General features: G+C 46.4%; 1 long non-coding RNA gene across 2 annotated transcripts; it reads left to right on the forward strand.

Moving 5' to 3' along the window:
* Window positions 1-702: 702 nt before the first annotated feature.
* Window positions 703-6,046, forward strand: LOC115252007 (uncharacterized). 2 transcript variants are annotated; one of them, XR_003890456.1, is made up of 5 exons: window positions 703-836; window positions 1,220-1,404; window positions 1,501-1,586; window positions 3,573-3,728; window positions 4,418-6,046. It is a non-coding gene; the product is annotated as an uncharacterized lncRNA (long non-coding RNA). The 2 variants fall into 2 exon arrangements; XR_003890455.1 differs by lacking the exon at window positions 4,418-6,046 and having other exon boundaries at window positions 3,573-4,347.
* The last annotated feature ends 8,750 nt before the right edge of the window (window positions 6,047-14,796 follow it).

Genomic DNA, 14,796 nt, shown 5'->3' on the forward strand with positions numbered 1-14,796 from the left:
AAAATGTAAACAGGAATCAAGCTGCTGATAGAGACAAAATAAGCTTTTCAAGATAAATGACTGATTTCCCTCCGCATATGAAGCAGGAAGAGTCCAACATCAGCTTGCTACATATATTTCTGCCTATTTACAATGTAAGTCAGAGAGAGGGGCTGAACCTAAAGGTCCAGAGTCAGGCTGCTGTAATATGAATAAATGAGACGGCTCTCGTCTTTCCCACAGTTCTTGTCCCACTTGGATCCTGCAGCATCTCCTGAGAGAAGATGATAAAGCGTCCTTATTGCAACACCCTGTTAACACAACAGGGTGTCACACCACAGACACGCACTCAAGGGTTCAAAGTGCAGCCCAAAACCCACATATGTCCTCTCAAAAAGTGTTAAATGAGAGAGCTGGGTCTCCTGCCTCAGCACAGCTGTATCAAAATGACTTAATATGGACAGCGCGGATGTAAAAAACTAACATCTCACGCGTTTATCTTCAGTGGGATTTAAAAAGACGCCAGATGATTTGAAATCACTGGAATATCCTGTAAAAATGTTCTGTTTGGGTCCACAGCTCTTAATGAGACATCTTTTCCAGCATAACCCTGCTGTTAAGGACACGGGCCTGGAAACAGACCACACACGGACAGGGACATTCACCCTTTGTCCAGATGGGCCCTTCACAAGCTGTGTTTATAGCTTTAGTTAATATTCCGGCAAGATAACAGCGCTGTTCGTTGCATCTGTTTTGTTTTTCTTGCATGTTGACTGAGAATGATCTGCTGGGCCTTGCCTGGACCTCCTCATTTGTCTCGCCAAGACTTTTTCGAGACATTTAAAGACGCTTTACAGGTAAACTATGACTACGGATTGTGTGCGCACGTGTGTGGGTGGGGGTGTGTTTCAGGAAAGGCCTGGTTCCTTGTTCTGGAGACATTGGGCAACTTTCTGTGTAAGTGCTTCTCATTCCATTGTTGTGTAAGTGTGGCGCGAGCTCTGACTCCTCCACACCGAGATGCTGGGACCTCCTTCAGGTTTAAACTAAGAGAAATGAGTAAAATCAAAATATGTGCAGGATGGTGTTGTCCTTCTTCACCAGTCAGTGATTTAGGGCTCTATTTTATGCTAGAAATGGCAAGGCACAAAACACGGCAGTAAATCATCTCACCTTAAATACGATCCCTTCTCCAGCAGCACTTTTCATTTCCTGTTCCTTATTTTTTTTATTCTACTAGGTGGAAATCTGATCTCTGAATATCTTGTCCGGCGGTGCGTTCTGCATAAATCATATTCTGTAAGACGCAATAGAACCTTCACATGATGGTTCTATCATGGGTTGAGACGAGGCGTTCGTGGTCCCCAGAGGATGAAGCACAGACAGGATTCTTACACGTTCAATATTTTTACATCTACAAACTTGGTAAGAAATTCAGCTCCGACATTCATGATTCCCAGAGGGTGAATATTAATGGATTTGGCGATTTCTTAACTGTCCCCTGGTGTGTCGTGATCTCAGATCCAGTTTGTCCAGCGTGTTTGAACAATGGAGGACGTGGCTGTCTGCAGGTGAACGGAGGTTTGATGAGGAGAACCAGAATTCAGGTTTTGCTTTTCTGTGTTAGCCAAAAAAAGCCAAACACTGATGCACAATTTGCCTACCACATAAAACTCTGCAGGTCTTCCTGGCGATTCCATATTGCTCGTTTTTACATTTCGGTCTGAAAAACGAAGCGTTTCTTGGCATTTGGCGCTGTTGTTCTGACGGAGGCGACTGCACCAGATGTTTCTGGCCAACTTTTTCTGGTCCGAGTGTTTTGGTACGCACCCATGTGTGATGGATGCGTTCACGCCGGTTGAAACGAACCACACCAGGGGGTGCAGGAAAAGGAACTGGGGTTCTTTTTAAATGGACTAAGGTCTGGAGGTGTGAAAGCACCCTTCCCTGGCTCACTGAAGGTTGATTTCTCGCCTGGTTGCAGACGTGCGACATGAGGAAAAAGCAGCTGAAAGTAACTCAAGTGCATTTTGCAAAGAATGAAAAGCCTAGAATCTGCACCAGGGTCACATGGGAATAAACCTCCTGCAGCCGGGGAGGGGAGGGGAGGGGAGGGGTGGCCAAAGTGACCAATAACTCAACGTTTGCCAGATGAGAGTGAGTAATGTAAGCAAAAAGAACACAGGCTGCCATAAGTGAATTTTGACCAGCTATTAGAGTAACATCCAGCCTCAGATGTTCACCCTAAACTGCTCATGTGGGATCATGTGGGACACCAAAGATTTTCTGTTTTCTGAAATGCTCACAGGGTTTAGGAATGAAATCCTTCATATACAATTGTTGTAGACAGGGTCAAGGTCAAGTGCTGGATGAGAAATGGAGAGCAGGCATCAGCTAGAAGCACATGAAAAGAATCAAGGACCTGTTTTAGTTTGAATGTAGAAAGATTATACCCACAAACTCACTGCCTGTGGCTCTGTGCGTTATACTTGAATGCAGCGAAGTCATAAATATTAACATTACAGTAACATCCTATTGGAAAATAAAAGGTTAGTGGTGTCTTGTTGTACGCTCAAACATAAGATGAATAGGTCACCAACACCTCTAGTTAAATTTAACACATAAAACATTTTTCTGCATTAAGACGTGATATCCATAAAGACTGGTCAAGTCGTAATGGGACGGATAATGTATTGAATGATTGAGATTGTGCCTTGGAATTGCTCCAAGGTTAAGTGGTAATCATATCCATCAACACTCGGATTCTAATACAAATGACCCCAACTGTGTATTTATTGCCAGGAGCACTTACGCAGCTTGGTAAGTCTCGTTCACCTGCCATTAGCCTATGCTTAGAAAGGTGATCTATGAGAGCCATTCGCATGCTAAACTCTCCCCGGCTCAATATCCCCGCAGGTTCAATGTTGTAGCGCGGTTTCCGAGGTTCGGCTGTTGGGATCCGCGGGAACAGAGCGACTGGGATGATCCATTGGTTCTCCACAGTGTGCCAAATTCATCCCGAGTCTAATGAAAGCGCTCGTTTCTACATGACTGACACTAAATGAGATGGTGACATTGTGACTTTGGAGGTCATGAAACCTGTGCCTGACATGTCCAAGCTGGAGTCAGACTCCCAGATGACCTTAGTCCTCAACAGGGAGGTGTGGATACGTGTGTAGGCTGTGACTGGAAGTTTAGCTAATCTATTAATTGGAATTTCTGCAGTATGGCCTCAAATACTTTACCAGGAACCAGGAATACCAGGAACTATTTATAAAAGCTCAGGGTGTGAGCTTGATCACGAAGAGCTAAAATAGGCCACAGTGATGTCAGAGAAGTGCTCATAAATATCATAATGTTGAAATACTTTCCATCCGTCCATGTGCCCACATATGAGTCAAAGCTGGACATATGGACGTGATGTAAGCTACATTCTCTCTCTTTCCCTTTCTCACACACACACACACACACACACACACACACACACACACACACACACACACACACACACACACACACACTTAATCTATGTAATTACAATTTAGGGTTACAGGAGGGAGGCATAGATTTATACTTTTTTTTAATTTTTCCAGATTTCCCCATCAAAACAGCGCTGGCGACCATATTACGGTGCTGATCCGAGTGTTGAGAGCCCGGAGGATGAAACGGGCCCGTGAAGGCTGGCAGTGATTGTGTTTGCACAGAAAGAAGTCCAAACGCGCAACAAACCATTGTGTTCATTGTTCAAAGTAATACTTTCAGTATCTTCCAGATGTGCTCGTGTACATGTTGATATGAATAAAGCAGATTTGGGGAGGGTCCATTCACTAGATCCTTTCAAAGGCCTGTCTGGCAGTTTGGATCTCTGGTTCCGAGCAGAGGTGAAAATGATGAAAGCCGCCATCTTATTGACGTGCCATGTGCTTCCCATGTGCTCCTATAGCAGCAAATAACCCAGTGTTTATAGTTATTTTGACAAAAGAAATGGGAGAGGCTTCTGTCACGACAACTCAGATCTTCACGAGCCCTGGAGGGTTCGACCCTCGAGCGCGATACCCGAGACAGAGGACAAAGACAACTAGTTAGCATCCCAGGCAACTCTGATCCTGAGCCTGCTGTGAATACAGAAGAGGCAGGACCATCACGAGTCAGTCCAACAAGGATCCCCGTGGCTGGAGAACATCAGCGATGATTCTGGACCACACGATGCAGTCAAGAGTCCTGAAGTTCCTGTAGAACTCCCTGATCCCATGTTCCGAGCATGAAATTATTTTTAATTCTTGTCAAAACGACCAAGGGAATGAGAGGAGAACAGAGATCTTCATAATCTGTATGATATGGCTCAAAAAAACAACAACCTTGACACTTTAGGCCACTTTTTCGATCATTCACATGCTGATTCTGGGGTAATAGCAACTTTGTGTCTTTCATTCCAAAGGAGAAAGACACAAGAAGCCCCCTGACTGCTGCGCCAGAATGAATGTGGGCAGGAAGGGACAGGGCGATTTTTGTGTGTGAGCTCCCTGGACAGAGACAGAAGAACCGAGACCATAACTACAGCAGGGACCTGCCTGCAGGATGTGTTTAAAAGATGAAAGTCCAAACTCCCTCCTACACTCCCATCCTTAATCTTCGCACGACATCCAGACATTTTTACAGGACAAGGCTCAGGTAATAACATGTCTATATTATGCTGTTGTATAATCTTCCCGCAGCACCGCAAGAACCAAACATTTACAGCCAGAATCCCTCTGTTGGAAGCTTCCTGTCGTTCCACGTCATATCGGATTTTCCCAGTAAACATGCTGGCAACAACACTCACGAAGGCATGTAGACGTGTAGAACACTGCGTTTTCAGACGTGTTCCTTTCATTTTAAATGTATAATCTGAATAAATGGTATTTTTAGCACGCTGCTGGAGAATTCGCCAGGGGTCAGCGGGGTCGGAGAAAACTTTAGGGAGTGAAACTGGAGTTCTGGAAGATTGGACAGTTGCTGCAGTCTGGAAATCATTCCCTTCCTGCACACTCACACATTAGGAATCACAAAAACGATTACTTCATATTTAAATATGCGATGGACAGAACTTGCAGCAGCAAAGGATTTGGGAGATAAGACAAGTGGGAGTGATGAGATGGCCGGAAGAGCGTCTGTTAGTGTCATGGACACGCAAACTATTAAAAAATTAACATTCTAGCTACGATGTGACGCGCAACGCCGAGATTCTAACTGATTTCTTCAGGGTTTGACTCCTCCCACAAGAAAGAGTCTGTTTAAATATCCAGTGGATGAGAAGGAGCCACCATTCACATAACAGATGAGGTGATTTAGAATTTTCATTACAAATGAGGAAAAGCTGTTAATGTATTGAGTAAATTAGTTTGTCCATCCATTTCTTTCAGTTCCACCATTTACAATAGCGCATTTCATCATTTCCGAGCCGTCTCCGGGGATGATCCATTTTTTAAAAAGCTCTAATCTTTAACCACAGAATGACAACTATTGCTCCATTAGGATTGCTCACAGCTCATCAGCAGATATGCCAAAGGAAGCAGCGTCCCGTCCGTGTCAGCCATTTGAAGGAAGCAAAAATGCTTTTAAGGAAAGAGCGAGGGAAGAAAAAAAAATAAGGAAAGGTCATTAAGCCAGTCTGGGTCTCTGCCAGCCTGCCTCTAACCTTTGCTCTTTTGGTTTGGGAGTTAGCTAGTTTCCTTTTTCCTCTGACATCACTCTCCAGCACTCATAGGGCGATAACATAGCCCCGATTGCATGACATTACCGCTTCCTTCACGCACAGGGGAGAATTGTGTTAAAACTCCCTCACGACTGCAGGCTAAGCACAGTTTCCAGCTAGCACCAGCTGCACAGCTGGTGTCCATAGGAGAGAAAAAAAATGGACACACAGATTCCAGACAGAGGCAGGGAAACACATTTCCTACAGACTTCATTTATATATAATGTATGTGCATCTGTAGTTAAAAAGTTACGAAGGGAACGCTGCGCTGCTCCTTCGCCTTTTTAAGAACCGAGCCACTTTGTTATCGTTGTAAATATGTTTTACATTGCAATAAAGCCTACAGAGTATTTAAACCCCTGTGTTTAACATGTCCGGAGTCTGGTTCTGAAACCCAAAGGGATCTGCAGACCGCCATCTGAAAACACGGCGTTCAGTCGGGCAGTTGTAGCTCTCAAATGCATAAAGTAAAGTAAAATGCACACAAAAAAGGAGGAAAAATGCACCTTGTGCGTGTGTGTGTGTGTGTGTGTGTGTGTGTGTGTGTGTGTGTGTGTGTGTGTGTGTTTTAATGTAAGCCAGATGTGAGCGGGACCATGGAAACAGGTGATGATAGCATTACACTGGGATTGCAAACAGATGGAGACCTGAAACTGTTCTGGTGTCATTGTTGTTAAACAGAAATATTTTTTTGGGGTCTTTCTCTGATATTAAAGCGATAATTAAGCCCCCGGCGTCCTGCTGGTGGCCGGGATTGACCGGAAGCTGCAGCATCGCTGCAAAACGCCTCCTTCGGCTCCACGTGTGCCGCCCCCTTGCGTCGGCAGGTGAAGGTTTGGCGAGGGAAGCCGCCGTGGCTCAGGTGGGAGGCGACGCTGCCCAGACATCCTGTGGGAGGCAGGCCGCCCACCCCTGAGAGACGCACGTTTACCGAGCAATTATGTCTTTCAACGCCGAGCCGCTCAATCAGCTCCACCCTCTCAGAATCAAGCTACACGTCTGCGTGACCTCATCGCCAGAGTCGACGCCTGGCACGCAAGACTCGCCGTAGATCCGCCGTTACATAAAGCCTCACGAGCGCTGCTTCGGCCGTGAGTCACGGCATGTGTGATTCAGGAGTTGTAAAGCACGTTTATGTCAGTTTGGAGGATTTGGAACGCTTCGGAGGCAGATTTCACATGGGATGCTTCCCTGACTATCCTTGGAGCTACCACAAGAGCGCACAGATGGCCGCCGCCCCCACTCACAGCTGAAGCTCCCCCGTGTGACGCACAGGTGTAAAAGGCCAGTCCTTCAGAGCGGATTCATGCCGTCACGGCTGCATCCAGCCTTCCCAAATGGGGCCTCCCTCTCCGCCATTTGGGACAGCGAGCTCTCGCAGTAATAGACACTTAAGAAAGCGACACCTCGGCCCAGCGTGGTGCCCCAAATGTGACAAATACTGACCTCTTAAATCTTTAAATCGCGGAGGGAAAATGATTTATTGGCCGCTGGGGCCGACAGAGTCATCCGGGGAGCATTAAAGATGCTCTCTGTTTTAGATTTCACACATTCTGTAACATGTTTACGCAGCTGGATTGTTTTATTGCCGTGCTTAAATGAAGCTGTGATAAGTGAGCTGAAGCGCCGAGCTCAGGGGTCCATTTAGGAATGGCACACCTGTCAGGGCGGGAAAACATTCCTGTCACATCAGGTCAAATATCGCAACCAAACCGAAAATCTGTTCCTCAAAATTGAATCTGCAAAAGCTTAAAAGTCTTTTAATACCCACCCCCCCACCTTCGACACATTTTCCCACCTCCCGGAGCCGTGGATTAAGTCCTACTAGGTCTTCTTTTTTTGAAGGCAGCGCTTTAGCTGCAGCTCTCTGGAAAGGATCTCTTCATTTCGCTGAGCACAGCACAGTGTGCTGGGAGCAAAGCTTGTCTCTGAAGATCAATGTCTCCTCTTTTGTTGCATCAGTCATGCAGCTTCTGCAGCGAACAATGGCATCGGGGCGCTTAGCGGGGTGGTGAGACGCTTGGGAGCACAGAGAACCACCTGACCACCTACTGGTGCCCAAAGCACACACACACACACACTCACACTCACAGACACACAGCTGATTGTGTTTTTATCTGTCCAGTTGACAGCAGATTTGCTTGAATGTTTCTTTATTTCTCCTCCCCTCCTATAGACCAACTTAACGCTCTTTATTCCACTTTGACATACAAAAGCTCACAAACTTTCATCTGTCATAGGCAGCGAGGATTATTTTAAACGTTCGGGCTTCTCTCTCAATTTGGCTGAAATGACAAAGCTGTTGGTAAGTCTGTGAGTTTGTGAACCCCTGAACGTTTCTGAGAGATCAGGTGGTCGGCTTAATATTTGGAGATTCTTAAGAGACGCTTTGCTTTTTTCAATGGCTGACAGATCCCACAGAGAGCTCCCTGTTTCCCAAGACCGGAGAGAACGTAGCGAGAACTGGCCAGATGCGCAACTGCACATTCTCATTTTTTAATGAGGTTGCCAAGACAAGATAGAGAAAGAAAATAAACAATCGTCAGTTGCACCATTCTTCATGCGGCACAAGAATGCAGACGTGGGGATCCAGGGGCCTGTTCCTGATGACACTTCTGATCTATTTTTTCTACCGCAACTCAACCCTGACAAAGTCCAGCATCTCTCTCTCTCTCTCTCTCTCTCTCTCTCTCTCACACACACACACACACACACACAGGGACACACACAGAGGCCATTTGTGTTGATAAGTATGTGCTAAATGCTACAAGGTGATTATCAGGAAGAAGGTGATCTTCTCCTGTTTTCTGCCTTTCTGTCACTTGTTTGGAAACACCTCAGCTCCAGCTCCTCTCGGGGCTCCTTCACTTCAAAGAATTGTGACCCAAGACCTGCTTTAAATATGGATTTAGTAGATTTGAGCGCTACAGGTATGCAAAGAGGCTGTGAGTGGCGGGCTGGAAGCCCTCTCCTGTTTTAGAATTTCATCTGGATCTTCATCAGATGCGACTGTTTTTAAAATAAAGCTCAAATCACTGAAGGATTTTTTGCTAAAGTGGTGGGAACTGGGAGTTAGATAGCCCAAAGTTGCTCTTCTTTTCCCTGGGATGCATAAAGGCATTAGCTGTGCATGGGAATCTATACTGCATGAGGCTGCAGATAAAACAAGGCTCTCAAAGAACTTTCCTCTTTTTTTTGTGCATTTCTTCAGAATTGCCAGTGCTGCTCTTTCTACAGGTCCCCAAAAGAGTGGCTTTACACTGTCTCCACGCATTACTGCCATAGTCTGTTGAAGGCTGATCCTGTCACCCACGTCTCTCCTGCAGCCGGGCCACCCAGCCTGGATGTGCCTCCGACATGTCATCCCTCTGTGTGGTCTCCAACAAAGGGGGAACAGAGAGGCGCAGCGGCGGTGCCAACCGTGAGAGAGATGTTTCAAAATATGACAGTGTCATCGCCGGGCGGAGAGCAGCGGCGAGGGGAGCCATTACCGATGATGGGAACGGAGGTGAGTTCAGAAAAGAGCCCGTCTGCTGATGGACGCGGCGTACACAACACAAGCAGCCGTCCTGGTCGTGTGTGCGGCGTAACTTAGTGGCCAGGAAGCTCCATTAGCCTGTTTGTTCATCTTTTGTTTCAAATAAGCAAAACAAAGACGCCGCTGAAAGATTCAACCGGCATATTGGATGATGTTAGCCACAAGTGAGTGTGAGCGCTAACGTTCCCTCGTCTCTTTTTGGTGTTTCTGTTTGATGCATGTGCCAGCAGAGGGACGTGAAACAACCATCAAATTACCCAGATAAACATGCCCAGGTTCTTAAATAGATGTATCCAGTGTCCCCAGTGAGTGTGTGCTGTATTAGCGGTACTTCGAGCTGATGGATAACAGCCCGCTCCTGTGATTTATGTCACGCTGTATTAGAGAGCGAGCAGATAAGAGCGGCGGACGGAGCCATTTGCAGGCTGACTGTCCGGCTCACGTCGGAGCTCCAGTGGAAAGTTTCTCTCTCACTAAATGAAGTAATGGAGGTCCGTGCCGACAGTCTAACTCAACGTTTACAGTTCCCATCACAGCATTTGTCCTCATTAAAGTGTTTGGATTTATCCATAAGGTTTTTTTGTTTTTTTTAACCTGGAAAGATGCCCCATCGCACAGAAAAAAGGAATAATAAAACAGCGGTTGGTATTTTAGCTCCATTTGAAATGCTGGAATATCATTTTATTATTACACCCAAATTGCAGCGCAGACATAAAAGTACTGCCCGGTTCTCTGCGCTCACACCGGGGAAACATGCAAGTTAGAGTCGTCGGGAGGCTTTAGGGGGCAACTTCAGTGAGCACACGCAAATAGCATTTAATGCTAGGTGGCCAAAAGTGGCGCACCAAGGACTGGCAACCGCCATTTTAAAAGGCTATGAACACAATCGATGGCACACAGCCCCACATGAAAGTCTGGAGAATTATAGGGGTATTTGTTCATCCGCTGAGTTCAATGGTGTCGATGAACGGGGCCAAATTTAAACAGAGAAGGCATGAATGTTGCTTTATTGTCACTCCCTCTCAGCGATGCATCGCGGCTGTTTGTTGCAGGGAAAATAGAGCAGAATCCATCGAAGTGCTTCTTTAATGAAAACCAGTTGACTGTCTGGATCCGAACCAGGTCGGGAAGAGTGAGAGTGAACAAAAACACTAAAGTTGCTGGCTGGAAAAGCAAAAACAACAAAATGAAACACGCTCCACCGTGGAACTGCTGAGTTGGATGATTTTATTTTGGTTTCATCAGCATCACCTTCGCATTTCTGCGACCATCCCCGATAGTCTCCGTTACCAGGATCTGTTTCTCAAGCAATGATGCAACGACGTTTCAGGGAAAATAAATTGACCACGTGGGAGTCGACTTCAGGGAAGCTTCCTGATGACGTCAACCCCACCTGACACAAGGGGGCTCTCGCAGTTAGAGCCGGAAATGTTCACAGCCACTAATATAGATCTTTCTCACAGCAGACAATCTGCTTGTCAGGTGTAACTAATAACATTAATGATGGCTCTGGTCCATTTAGGTGCCCCAGTAAACGGTGCCAGTGAGCCAGCACACACAATAGTGGGGACCTGGCACTGCAGCAGCGAAATGGAATCCAGCCACCATTAATGTTAATCAGCACAACTGTGCTTGGCAAGTCAAATCTTATTAAAAATATTTGTAACTAACTAATTGAGGAATAATCCCCATATGTTAGCAATAAGGGCTGCGCCGCAGCGTGTAACTCGGGCTGTAATCCTACATGCTCTTTATTAAATGTCAGAACAAGGAATTGAGTTTGATCACACGAAAGAGCTCGGTGAAAGCAAAATCACCCCCAATCTGCGAGAGTGGAAGAGTGGTTTCTCTCAAAACCTCCCTGACATCAAAGCGGAGAAGAAATGGAATTTGTTGGAGCTGTCGGACTGTAGGTGAATGCCAGCGGAGTGAGGCGGTGCAGATCGGGCCGCTGGGCGTCCGACCGCTCGGGCCCAGAGCCGCGCCGTGCACGTACCAACCGCTGTTGACATGCAAGGTTGACGTAAAGTGGGTGTTTGGTTCCAGCCCACTCGGGCGGCACACTGGTGTGTATGATTACCTTGCACCTCCAGTCCAAACCCTGGATGAGGGATTATGTGGCTGTTGAGCAGTGATGAGCACCGCTCCAGCAAGGCCGAAGGGAAACTGGACACCAGCTGGGATCAGAGGGGATGAACGTCAAGGTTCCATTTTTCATTCATACACGAGCAGACAGGACGTGGCTGCGGAAGATGTTTCGCTGTGTAGAATAAAGCTTCTCCTGTCGTGAAGCTCCACCAATACTGACGACCAGCGGCTGGTTGTCATGGCGCTGGAGCTGTTAGCTGAGGGCAGCGTTCAGGTTCAGTTTATCATCTGCACCATCATTTCATTACATTTGTTGCTTTAATGGAGTCAACGACGTCGCTCTGGGTGTTTTAAACAGATGAAACAATGTTTAGTCATGAGATATTACTAGTTGCGGTAATAGTGTGTGTGTTTCTGCGTGTGTGTGAGTGATTCGGGTTGAGCTTTGCGGCTTTCACAGGTGGTGAAATTCAAAGCTGCAGTTTGGATTAATGACTTCCAGGACACGATCGGGTCCAGCGTGACTCGCTGGTGCTGAAATCCAAATGGGAAATGGAACTTTGAAGCCCTGGACATGGTCCTGTTACACTTGCTGCATGTCTGCTGTTCCCAGTGTGTGCGTGCGTGCGTGCGTGCGTGCACGTGCATCCACAGCCACAGAGAACCTGAAGCATCCGAGCAGAAGATTCTGAAGAATGTCACCTTCCTGAATTGAGAGTGAGGGGAACGAAGATTAAAATGGGGTTAATGTTTGTAAAGATGGCGGCTCGTCTCTGGTGATTAAAATAAACCGATAAACAAGTTCCAGATGCTTTAATATCACTCAACCCAGATTGTGTTTTCATCAAGCATTAGCAAATGTTAAACAAAAAGAGTGTGTGTGTGTGTGTGTGTGTGTGTGTGTGTGTTCATTCTGAGTGACTGAAGCAACACAGACGACTCTGTGACTCTGCTTTTTATTAAACCTGCAGCACCTGCAGAGGCCAAGACCAGGATGTAAACACAAGTCAAGCGGGAAGATCTGCAGCCTGTAAACAAGCCAGCGTGTGACAGGACGTCTTTGTGAAATGATGTCATGCGTTGACAGGGGAGCAGGAGCTACCGAAGATAAACAGCTTGTGTGAATTGAGCTGATCCACTGCAGGATGAAACGGTCCTCCAACGTTAATGAACCTCCTGATGGATATTATAGATATTCCAGACAGCAGCTGAGAATCATTTTAACCTGATCTGAAATTTCTTGCCCAGTTAAAACTTTTAGACTTCCTGGTTTTGCATTTAACTGTCATGGATTAGCGTTTTGTCTTTTGACAACAAAATTAGGTTTGAGACAATGATCAAATATGCATCTGTCAATGTTATATATATACATACTTTTAATCCTAGTGATAATAAGCCAAACCAAATAGTCTCAGTAAATCTTCATAAAAATCAGTGCTTTTGCATGTGTTGCAGCAGAGAACACCCATCTACCGACAGAGGGCGCCACTGCTCCCCGAGCGATTCACTTTTAGGAGTTTAAGAGAGAAAAATCTCGTATTATTGCTGTTTACACGCTGCACTTTCAAACAACACGGAGGAAAACACCACATTACCGAACGAGTGGATGAACCAAATACCCTCTTCCCCCCAGTCCTCCACCGGAGCGTCCTGCAGGAACAGTGAGGTGCTGCACGTCGGCTCTCCGACGCGCTGCTCTCTGCAATGAAAACCACCTGGTCCCAGAGTTTGGAACAGTCACAACATTACAGCATATAAACCAGCAAACTACTCCACACAGAGGCCCCATAATTGTTGGATGGGAGTTGGGGTTTTTTTTGGGGTTTTTTTTAATCTTCATGGTTGTTGTCAGACATGAGACCTGAGGCCAAACTGTGAGTTTATGGAGAGGATTTTACAGACGGGAGTGATCCAGAGAGCCACGCTGCACCGAGACACATTTAACTCCACACTTCACACCTGTAGCACAAAAAGGCACCAACGGGGTGGGTTTAGTTTAGAGCTGTTTGATTAATTTAAAGGAAGTGCGGTGGTGGTTTCTTTATGGGGGTGTTGAGGAATTAAACCATCTGTTAACGCACAGGAGAGAATATTTTTTTTTAAAACAACTCAGAATGATCTATATTTACTCTTTCTTTTGATGATTGTCATCAAGGATATAAGAGCATCTGTCTAACAATCCGACTTTGCTCAAAACACAAGATGAAACTATAAACGGCGACAACGACAAATCCTATAGAGTTGCTGAGGGATTAAAATTAGTGGGACAAAAGTTGATTGTTGTTGGAACGTTAATGGGAATACAAGCGTATTTTCTTGCTCATTATGACCGGGCTGCCAGGCAGGGTCTCTGGTTTCTCCCCCCACAGGGCCCTGGCACCCCTGCAGCATCCCTACAGAGACGGCTTCCTCGCTGTGATGAGCTTTTGACAGGCCCCAAAACACTCTCCTTAATGCCGTGCCAGGCCATACATGGACCGACTGGGATGCTGGCAGCTTCTTGGCCCGCGCCGTACATCACGGGCCTCAACCCATTTTACCCCTCTGCCTCCCTCCCTCCGTCCTTTTCTCCGCCTTTTCTCACTGGTGCCTCAGAATTGTTATGCAAAGCCCTCCAGGCAGAGATGGGGGAGTTCTTTTGAGCCCAGTCGTAGAGATGCTGGTCTGATCTCAGGGCTGTCACATCACCTGGGACATGCACCCCACCTTTGAAACACGCAGCCTGGAATCTGAAGCGGTTCTTTTAGCGCATTCGTTCCAGGAAAATCTGACCCTGGCGTTGACCTTTTCAAAGTTCCCTGAGAGATGGTGACTCCAGTCAAATCTCCCAAACCATCTTTCTGTTGCCATGGTAACAAAACCATCAAAGCATATACGTGTAAAGTGTTAATGCTGTGTCTCGTATCAGTGTTGGAAGGTTTTAGAAGTGGAACAAAATAGCGTGCGTTTGTCCGTTGCCGAGGTCCGGCACAAAGATGCACTACTGCCCCCTAGCGGCGGGGTCTAAGTAGCGACGGCAGCGTTATCATAACATGTATTCAATTACAAAAGACTGGCTAAACAAGCTCAACACATTTGTTGCTACGCAGTGGCCTCTCCATTTGTGGTCACTTTTATGGCTTACTGAACCGTAAATAGTGTTCCACGGTAACGCTTGTGTTGTCACATACTGTACTTTCATTAGAACTATGGGGGGGCACAGATGGTTTCATAAAACAAAGAGAAGGCGCTTAATTCTGCGTTTGCTGGGAAGAATCCGAGTCCCCCTCGATGGATGGGGATGAAAAGACTTCTTTGCAGGGATGTAAGACAACGTTGGAGAATGTAAAACAAGGCAGGGCTGCAGAGGTTCGCTCATCCGTGCGTAAATACACACATTGAATACAGCTGTCATTGGCAGCGGGGTTCAGAGGGAGAGTGTAGGACTAAAGAAAACTGTTGAACTTATGCCTACTTC

This window comes from Takifugu rubripes, chromosome 13, assembly GCF_901000725.2.
Source record: "Takifugu rubripes chromosome 13, fTakRub1.2, whole genome shotgun sequence".
NCBI classification, from domain to species: domain Eukaryota; kingdom Metazoa; phylum Chordata; class Actinopteri; order Tetraodontiformes; family Tetraodontidae; genus Takifugu; species Takifugu rubripes.